Genomic DNA, 8,665 nt, shown 5'->3' with positions numbered 1-8,665 from the left:
TTTATAATGTGATTTGGGCGGCAGGTAGCCTAGAGGTTAAAGAGGCCGGCTAGCAATCAGAAGTTCACTGGTTCGATCCCCGTCTCAGGAGGGAGCTGCATGTGAGCTGGTGACTGGAGGGTTGCTGGGATCATATCTAAGGCTACCACTGCCGTTGTGCCCTTGAGCAAGGCACTTAACCCCTTATTGCTCCAGGGGCGTTGACTATGGCTGACCCTGTGCCTAGAGCGAAAAATACATTTCGTTGTACTCTGCAATGACAAAAGGTTGAATCTAATCTAATCTGTAGCATGCTGTCTCTACGAGAGTGTTAGGGGAGACATAAACCTAACCAGAATGCAACCCAAGGTCCAGTGAAACCCGCTGGTTCATTTACTGCTTTGCTCTTTGGCCAAATGAGCAGCTGTATCTGACTAAGGGCGGGCCAACAAGAGAGATAGAGAGGGGCGGGGGGGGAGAGAGAGAGATGAGAGAGAGAGAGAGAGAGAGGAAGAGAGAGAGAGAGAGAGAGGAAGAAGAGAGAGAGAGAGAGGAGAGAGAGAGAGAGAGAGAGAAGAGAGAGAGAGAGAGAGAGAGAGGAGAGAGAGAGAGAGGAAGAGAGGAGAGAAAGAGAGAGAGAGAGGAAGAGAGAGAGAGAAAGAGAGAGAGAGAGAGAGAGAGAGAGAGAGAGAGAAAGAGAAAGAGAGAGAGAGAGGAAGAGTGATGGGGATTGTGAGACAGGGAGAAAGGAAAGACACAGGGAGAGAGAGAGGAAGAGTGATGGGGATTGTGAAAGAGGGGGAAAGAGACAGAGGGATAGAGAGAGAGAGCGGCCCAAGCTTCAAGCTATCATGTCTGGACAGAGCCACAGAGGTCTTGTGTGTTTTTGTTGAATGTAGATGACAGCTATCATAACAAACAGGGCTTTTGGGTAATGCTTCTCATTTCATCAATGATAGATATGACTCATTCATTCGCTGCTCAGAGTGCTGGCTCCAAACACCTAGCACCAACAAGCTTGTTGTTAGCCTCTGCCGGTAATGGGGAGTGAAAAAGAAAAATCAAACATTGTCAGAAAGTTCTACACAGCACCTAAAAGGGTTCTCTTATGAAGCCGAAAATAACCTTTTTTGATGCTACTGTAGCCCAGGAGAGGAGGACGAGTAGAGCTGTGACACCACCAGCCAGGCGGTGCAGATCAGAGCCGGGTCTCTGAAGCCGCATCCTGTCAGCCCCGCTCTGTGATTGGAGATGAATGTCGAGTTCATTCCCCAGATATCAAACCCCAGCAAAACTGAGACTGACGACTACGTCGACGTGAGAGAGAGAAAAAAAAAAGTTTAAACCGTCGCTGTGTGATGTCGGTAAGGCTGCTCCCGCGTTACGTTTGGATCTCATCTAATCAAACGAAACAGTCCAAAACATCTGATGTGAAAGAAAGACGTTTTTCGGACCAAATGAGTGACGGCTGGGGCGGGGGGACGACGACTATATTTGGCGTGACACCAACTACCTTTGAATAGTATGTATTCAGCTAATAGTGGAGAAAGTTACAGTACGCAAGGGAAACACCCTGCCAACATGTCTGATTCAGTACCGCTGGGATTAGTTTTGCTTTTTAGAGTGGTTTTGGCGTGCGTGGCCAATGTCCTAACAGGATTTCCTTGTTAAAGTATCACCGTCGCTACCCTGACGAGTGCGTCTTATGCGGCGTGGCGGCGTTGATGACACGGGTCAGCGACCAGAACCGCGAACCGCTCCGGGTTTCCCTGGCGTTGACGCTAACGAGGCCCGAGTGTGAAGCCTGATATTTCGGGTTGCCCTTCCTGAGGCGGTTGCCCATGGTTACACAACCTCCCTACCAGACTAAGAGACCATGTTCTCTTAAGCGGAGGCCGGGTGGAGGACTCTCTCTCTCTCCGCTTAGTAGTACTTTTGAGTGTGTTCAAGTGCTTGACCTCCGATTTCTACCTCCTCCCAGCCTCCTCCACTGTTCTCCAGCGATGAGGACTTTGTCAGTTCGGGAGGTTGCGTAACGTGGTGTGTGTGATCAAGGATCAAGACTGTGGAGAGGCTCGGCTACCCTATACACCCCCCCCCCCCCCACCCCGCAGTTCTGCTAGCTTTGATTCCTCCGCGACTCTGAAGCTTGAAACCCTTTCCTGTTCTGTAGCTCGGATCCTTTTGTCTTTCATGGCTCTTGGGTATCTTCTCCTCTCCTGTTCCGTGTTCTGGGAGGAGATGAGGGAGGGAGGGAGGAAGGGGAAGCAGGTGAGTCTGATTTAGCTCAGCCCCACGGTGGAGTCCTCTGATCCGTCTGTAAGCCGTGGTGGGTTGAGAAGAGGCAGCTATAGGCGGCCGTCCTTCACGGGTGCAGGCCTGCGGTTGTCTTTGTGTAGGCTACTGGTCTTCTACAGTACATGGTAGGTCGTACTTCCTGCCTGGCACTCTACCCGCGGGAGACTCAGAGGGAGGAGGGTTCTGTACCAGTCTAAGTGACAGGCGATTAAATTAAGTGTTGATTCATTGTGTCTGGGAGTGGAGCAGTGAGGAGCCTGTTTCTGTGTCTGTGCCTAGACCTGCCTTGTGGGAGGAGACCAGTAAGGAGTGTGTGTGTGTGTGTGTGTGTGTGTGTGTCTGTCTGTGTTTGTTTCTGTTTCTAGCCCTGCTAAGGAACCTGTGTCTGTCTGTGTCTGTGTCTGTGTCTGTGTCTGTGTCTGTGTCTGTGTCTGTCTCTGTCTCTGTGTGTGTCTGTGTGTGTGTGTGTGTCTGTGTCTGTGTCTGTCTCTGTCTCTGTGTGTGTGTGTGTCTGTGTCTGTGTCTGTGTCTGTGTCTGTGTCTGTCTCTGTCTCTGTCTCTGTCTCTGTGTGTGTCTGTGTGTGTGTGTGTGTGTGTCTGTGTCTGTGTCTTTCTCTGTTTAGCCCTGCTAAGGAGCCTGTGTCTGTGTCTTTCTCTGTCTCTGTGTGTGTGTGTGTGTGTGTGTGTGTCTGTCTGTGTGTGTCTGAGTCTGTGCCTATCCCTAGTAATGAGCCTGTGTCTGCGTCTGAAGGTGAGAGGGCGTCTCTCCGTGTCGTGGTTGGCATAATGACATTCTGGGGAGGGGGGGGGGGAGTGAGGGGAGGCAGTGACACACCCTCGTTTGCCCTCGTCCCCCCGTCCTGTCTGTGTTTATCTGGTCTTTAGTGTCGCAGCGGCTCAACAAGCGTCACCTCCGACCGCTGGCGGCCTCTCCCTGGAGACGGAGCCAAAGCCCTGATGTTTCACTTGTACACGAACCCGCAGGAGAAAGCCAGACTGAGCATTATGTTGATTAGATGATGTTGTCCAGAGATGTTTGTTGTTCTTTATGGGATGACGGTGACGTAAGCGCATTTTGTAGTAAGACACACTGTGTGTCGTATGAGTTAGACACAAAGGCGTTTCGACACTCTCGACACACAGCACAACGCTTGTGTGTCTGACAATGAGCCCGTCCTCCGATTTCTATCAAGCTACCGTGTCTCTAAGCACGCAGGATACACGTGTGATGCCTTTGAGGTGTTAATCTGCAACATAGGGTGAAAGCGTTGAACATGAATCCATACCCCCGAGAGATCGAATCTAATACAAGTTACATGTGTGTGCGTGTGTGTGTGTGTGTGTGTGCACGCGAGTGTGTGTGTGTGTGAGTGTTCACACGTTGATGCAATCTACCCCCACGGTGACTGACAATTACAGTCCAGATAGCTCACCATATGTCACCAATCTGTAATATGGAGCACGATATGGTGTTGTTGTCCCCGCACAGCGACTGACCCAGATCTGGTTTGCAGCGAGGGACCGGAGAGGGAGTGCTTCCATGTGTTACAAAACCAGCAGCAGCACAGGTGTGGAGCTGGCTCCAGTATCTCTGTCAAAGGGGGGGGGGGGCACTCGAAGCATAGCTAGGCGTGTGTTATCAACACGGCCCCCGTTAAGCACCTGTCAAGCCTGAGGTTGGCTCGCTCGCTGTCTTTCCCGGGGCCTGACTAATCCCTGCCCATTTGGGAGGGCAAGCACCCGGTCCGTCCGATCATCTGTGAAATCATACTTTTGCGCCGCGTTGGGCATGAAAAACTTAATCGTATGAATACACCCTACCTACTTCCATGGCAGGGGAGGCTGGTGGAGGTAGAAATCGGAGGACGGGCTCGCTGTAATGCGTGGGAACGGATGCCAATCCTTGTTCCTCGTTCCTCGTTCCATGGGTTAACGGTGAGCCGGGCCTCCGATTTCTACCTCGGCCAGCCTCCCCTGATCCATAGCATTCTACCACCCTTCACGTTCTCATTTCCACGCGTTATTTTGAACCCTTTTACTGGAGTCCTAAGTTAGGACAGTCTTAAGTCAGGACTGATACACGAGCTAAAATTAGCCAAATAATGAAAAAAAACCCTAACAGAGTCGTTCATTTCAATGTCACACACGCGTTTCACTGCATAGGAGATGACCTCCACGTAGCCTATAAAACCAGTTTCCTGTGAAGGGCGTGCGGGCGAGAGGGCCGCTACCCCACAGGAAGGACGTAAAAAACGGTCCGTCACACCCTCCGCTGGGCGTATTAAATCTAGCAGAGCGATGCCTCTCATAAACGCTCCGTGACACATGAGTTGTTTGTCGGGAAACAGCATATGGCAGTATCATATAATTCCATATTTTTACGAACTTTTTTTTCTTCTACCTTTATGATATAGGCTCTGTGTTTGATAAAACACCCCACGATAAATACAACTACCTCTTTATGTACGTCGCGGTCGCTTCCCCCGGTTTGTATACAGACGTGTCAAGTTAAAAATACTGTGGGGTTTCTCAGTGCGAGCGCGGCCGCCTGTAGCGAATGGCTGGCTCTTTTTGGTGTCAGGGAGGGAGGGCGGGAGGTGGAGAGGGAGGGTGGTGGAGGGAGAGAGGGAGGGGGAGGGAGGGTGGGTGGGTGGTGGAGGGAGGGAGGGAGGGAGGGAGGGAGGGTGGGTGGGTGGGTGGAGGGAGGGAGGGAGGGACGGTAGGAGGGAGGGAGGGTGCGTGATGGAGGGAGGGTGGGTGGGTGGTGGAAGGAGGGTGATGAAGGGAGGGAGGGACGGTGATGGAGGGAGGGAGGGTGATGAAGGGAGGGTGATGGAGGGTGGGAGAGAGGGAGGGAGGGAGGGAGGGAGGGTGATGGAGGGAGGGAGGGAGGTGTCAGTTCCAGGATGGCTCCAACTTAAGGGTCGGCTGCTGCCCGGTGTGATCAAGCGGAGCTGGCCTGATGTATTTGTGATGAGGCTCGGAGGCCTGCGAGGTCCAGTAGAGCATTAGGGGGCCCGGGGCCGCGGGCAGGCAGACAACCAGGCCTCCATCTTGCGCAACCTCATACATTTTTATAGAGAAACGCCAATATTCTGGAGTTCGAGATGGATGGTCTCCCAACACGCCGGCGATGTTTCTTCTGACGCCTAGACTATTTAGTTTTTATTATGTTTTAATATGATATGTTGTAGGACAGATTTGTATTGATTTATTTTATGTTGTAGAACTTGTTTTATTGGTTTCTATGTTGTGACACAGCTTGTCATTGGTTAGGCTATTCTATGTAGAACAGATTTTTATAGCTTGTTCTGTGTTGCAGAACAGTGTCTTATTGGTTGTCCGATACTGCAGAACAATGTTTTACTGGTCATCCGGTGTTGTAAAACAGTGTTTTATTGGCTAGATTGGTTCTATCATGCTCTATTCTATGTTACAGGCTTAGAGCGGCTCTTGGATAGATTGGTTAGGCCTTCCCGAACATGAAAAGGAATCCCGCAGTATGAACACGGAGATAACATTGTACTACGCCGACAACTAAAAAACCTACATGTGAAATGCCGTCTTTCTCCAGATCAACACTCTCCAGCTGTGTTGACATAAAACGGCTTCGGCAGCAACACTTTCGCTTAGGGGCTCAAACACACACACACACACACACACACACATCTCTCTCTCTGCGCTCCACTTGTGGATGTTCTTTCCTCAGCTCTCTGAAGTAACTTGTGATCTCAAAGTACAAAGAGGACGACGTCACCGTTGTTTCATCTGTGTGCAGAGTTCTGTATTATGGCTCTTTGCTAACAAGATGGTAGCCAACCCCCCTGCCCCCCTGGCCCCCCCTCACCACCCCCAGTTTACAATTGGCTGTGTTGAGTTGGTGTCTTATCAAACCACTGCTGTACTGTGGACGTGCTGCCTGAAGCGGCATATGGAGCTTAGGGAAAGGAACAGTCGTGATCTGAAGCGACGGCTTTGTTGTGGGTTATTACGGCATGTTTTGCCATCTCGTGAGTGTGCTCCGGGGGAGGCTGGCGGAGGTAGAAATCGGAGGACGGGCTCTCATCTCTTTGATACCATTCCTTATTTCTTATTCCACGCATTACAATGTGCCCCGTCCGTCCTCCGACTTCTACCTCCACCAGCCTCCCCCGGAGTGGACAGACAGCAGACGGTACACGCAGAGTGTACCAGGAGTGTGGTGTTGTCTCAGAGGATCAAGCGGCAGATAGGCCCTTTTCGCTTTTAGAAGAAGGTAACAGGAGGGAGGGAGGCTGGTGGAGGAAGTGTGGGAGGGTGGCGGAGGTAGACGTGGGAGGACGGGCTCCTTGTAGCAGATCCTGCCTTATTCAGTGGAGGCTGAGTAGAGAACGGTGTCTCTGAGGTGTGAAAGCACCACGGGGGGGAGCGCAGGGAAGGGTGTTGGCCTCGGAGTCCAGGACACATGCACTTTGGCTCCGGCAGACTCTATGTAAAAAAAAAAAAAAAAAAAAACATTGTCAGAAAGCTCTACACAGCACCTAAAAGGGTTCTCTTATGAAGCCGAAAAAACCCTGTTTTGATGCTACTGTCGCCCAGGAGAGGAGGACGAGTATCGCTGTGACACCAGCCTGGCGGTGCAGATCAGAGCCGGGTCTCTGAAGCCGCATCCTGTCAGCCCCGCTCTGTGACTGTCGATAGAGAGGTAGTCTGTTGTGGCTAATGTGGTCTTTCATGTGGCTCAGTTGGTAGAGCATGTCTTTGTGGTCCTCTGTGGTTCAGTTGGTAGAGCACGACGCTAACAACTCTTAGATCCCGCTGGGATCATGTATACTGAAAAATGTATGCACTCACCACCATGTAGGCCTAAGTCGCTTTGGATAAAAGAGTCAGAGAACGTATATTATCAGCGAAACAGCTCTTGCTGGAAAGCCAGGAGAGGCTGGCGGAGGTAGAAATCGGGAGGACGGGCTCGTTGTAACGCAAGGGATGGAATGACGAACGTTTTCCGTCCGGTGCGGAGGCTGGCGCGGGTCGAAATGTCTGATACCGCTCCTCATTGCGTCCCACGGCACGCATCACAATGAGCCCGTCCTCCGACTTCTACCTCCACCGGCCTCCCCTGTTTGACACACAGGGCCGGTTTCGTTTCACAGACGAGGCTCGAGGCTAAATCCCACTTTCGATGTAAAGTCTCCATCTACGCTACTTTCTAATCTAGGATCAGGCTTACGCCTTTGTCTGTGAAACCGGCCCATCGTGACATCGTGACCCCAAAAGGCGGTGTTGTTCTAAAGAGGTTTGAACGGGTAGCTGTGAGCGATACGGCGGCCGTCGACATCCCACAGACGACCCCTGACCGATACATTTAAATGCTGCCTCGTCTGCGAAACAGACCGACCGCACCAACTGTGGTAAACAACCTCCTTACTGGCCGGTATTACAGTTTATGTTTCACTGTTTAACGGGCTTTGTTGTGGTTTTTATATACTGTAACTGTCACCGTGGGGGGAAGAACGGCCTTGTTGAGGGGGAGTTTGTGAATTATGTACACGGGCAGATTAACAGGGCAACACTGCACAAACCTGAAGTGAATAAAAACGTCAGCGTCGACACGCGCTGCGCGCATTTCTGTTGCCAGTTTATTTGCCGTAGGACTTTTTTTAGTGTGTGAAAAACCGGTCGCGTCTAAACGCCTCGGCGTCCATTTAGCGTACAGGCTGTCACAGGAGGATAGGCGTGAAATATTCATCGCATAGCTAAACTGTCATCTCTCGTCTTTCGGTATGGAGGCACACACACACACACACCTACACATGCGCACACGCGCACACCTACACATGCGCACACACGCACACACACGCACACGCACACACACGGACACACACGCATACACACACACACACGCACACACACGCACACACACACACACACACACACACACACACACACACACACACACACACACACACACACACACAAACTCTGCATGCCAAACGCACACTGAATGCCAAGGCCTGGCTGTACCATGTGGTTCATGTATTTATTCATTTTTATTTACCGAGGATAGTTCAGTCAGAATGGCTGTTTTACAAGTCCTGGGCATGATAACACAGAACTGGTTGAACATGATTTATTTCACAGGCTGGATTATGGACGTAGCCTCTGGTTGCGTTGCCTTGATGTTAGTTAGGAATGTGTCAAACTGTCTAGTCGGGCTTTATAAAGAGTTATAAAGAGACGTCATTCAAAGCAGAATGTGTGTGTGTGTGTGTGTGTGTGTGTGTGTTGACGTCATTCGAAGCAGAGTGTCTTTGTGTCTGGGTGTGTTTGTGTGTTGGTGTCGGTGTGTGTGCGTGCGTGCGTGTGTGTGCGTGTGTCTGCGCGCACGCTCGTGTGTGTGTGTGTG

This window comes from Nansenia antarctica (genome assembly GCF_963989245.1).
Source record: "Nansenia antarctica genome assembly, chromosome: 16".
Taxonomy (NCBI): domain Eukaryota; kingdom Metazoa; phylum Chordata; class Actinopteri; order Argentiniformes; family Microstomatidae; genus Nansenia; species Nansenia antarctica.
Note: the sequence above shows the minus strand (reverse complement) of the source record.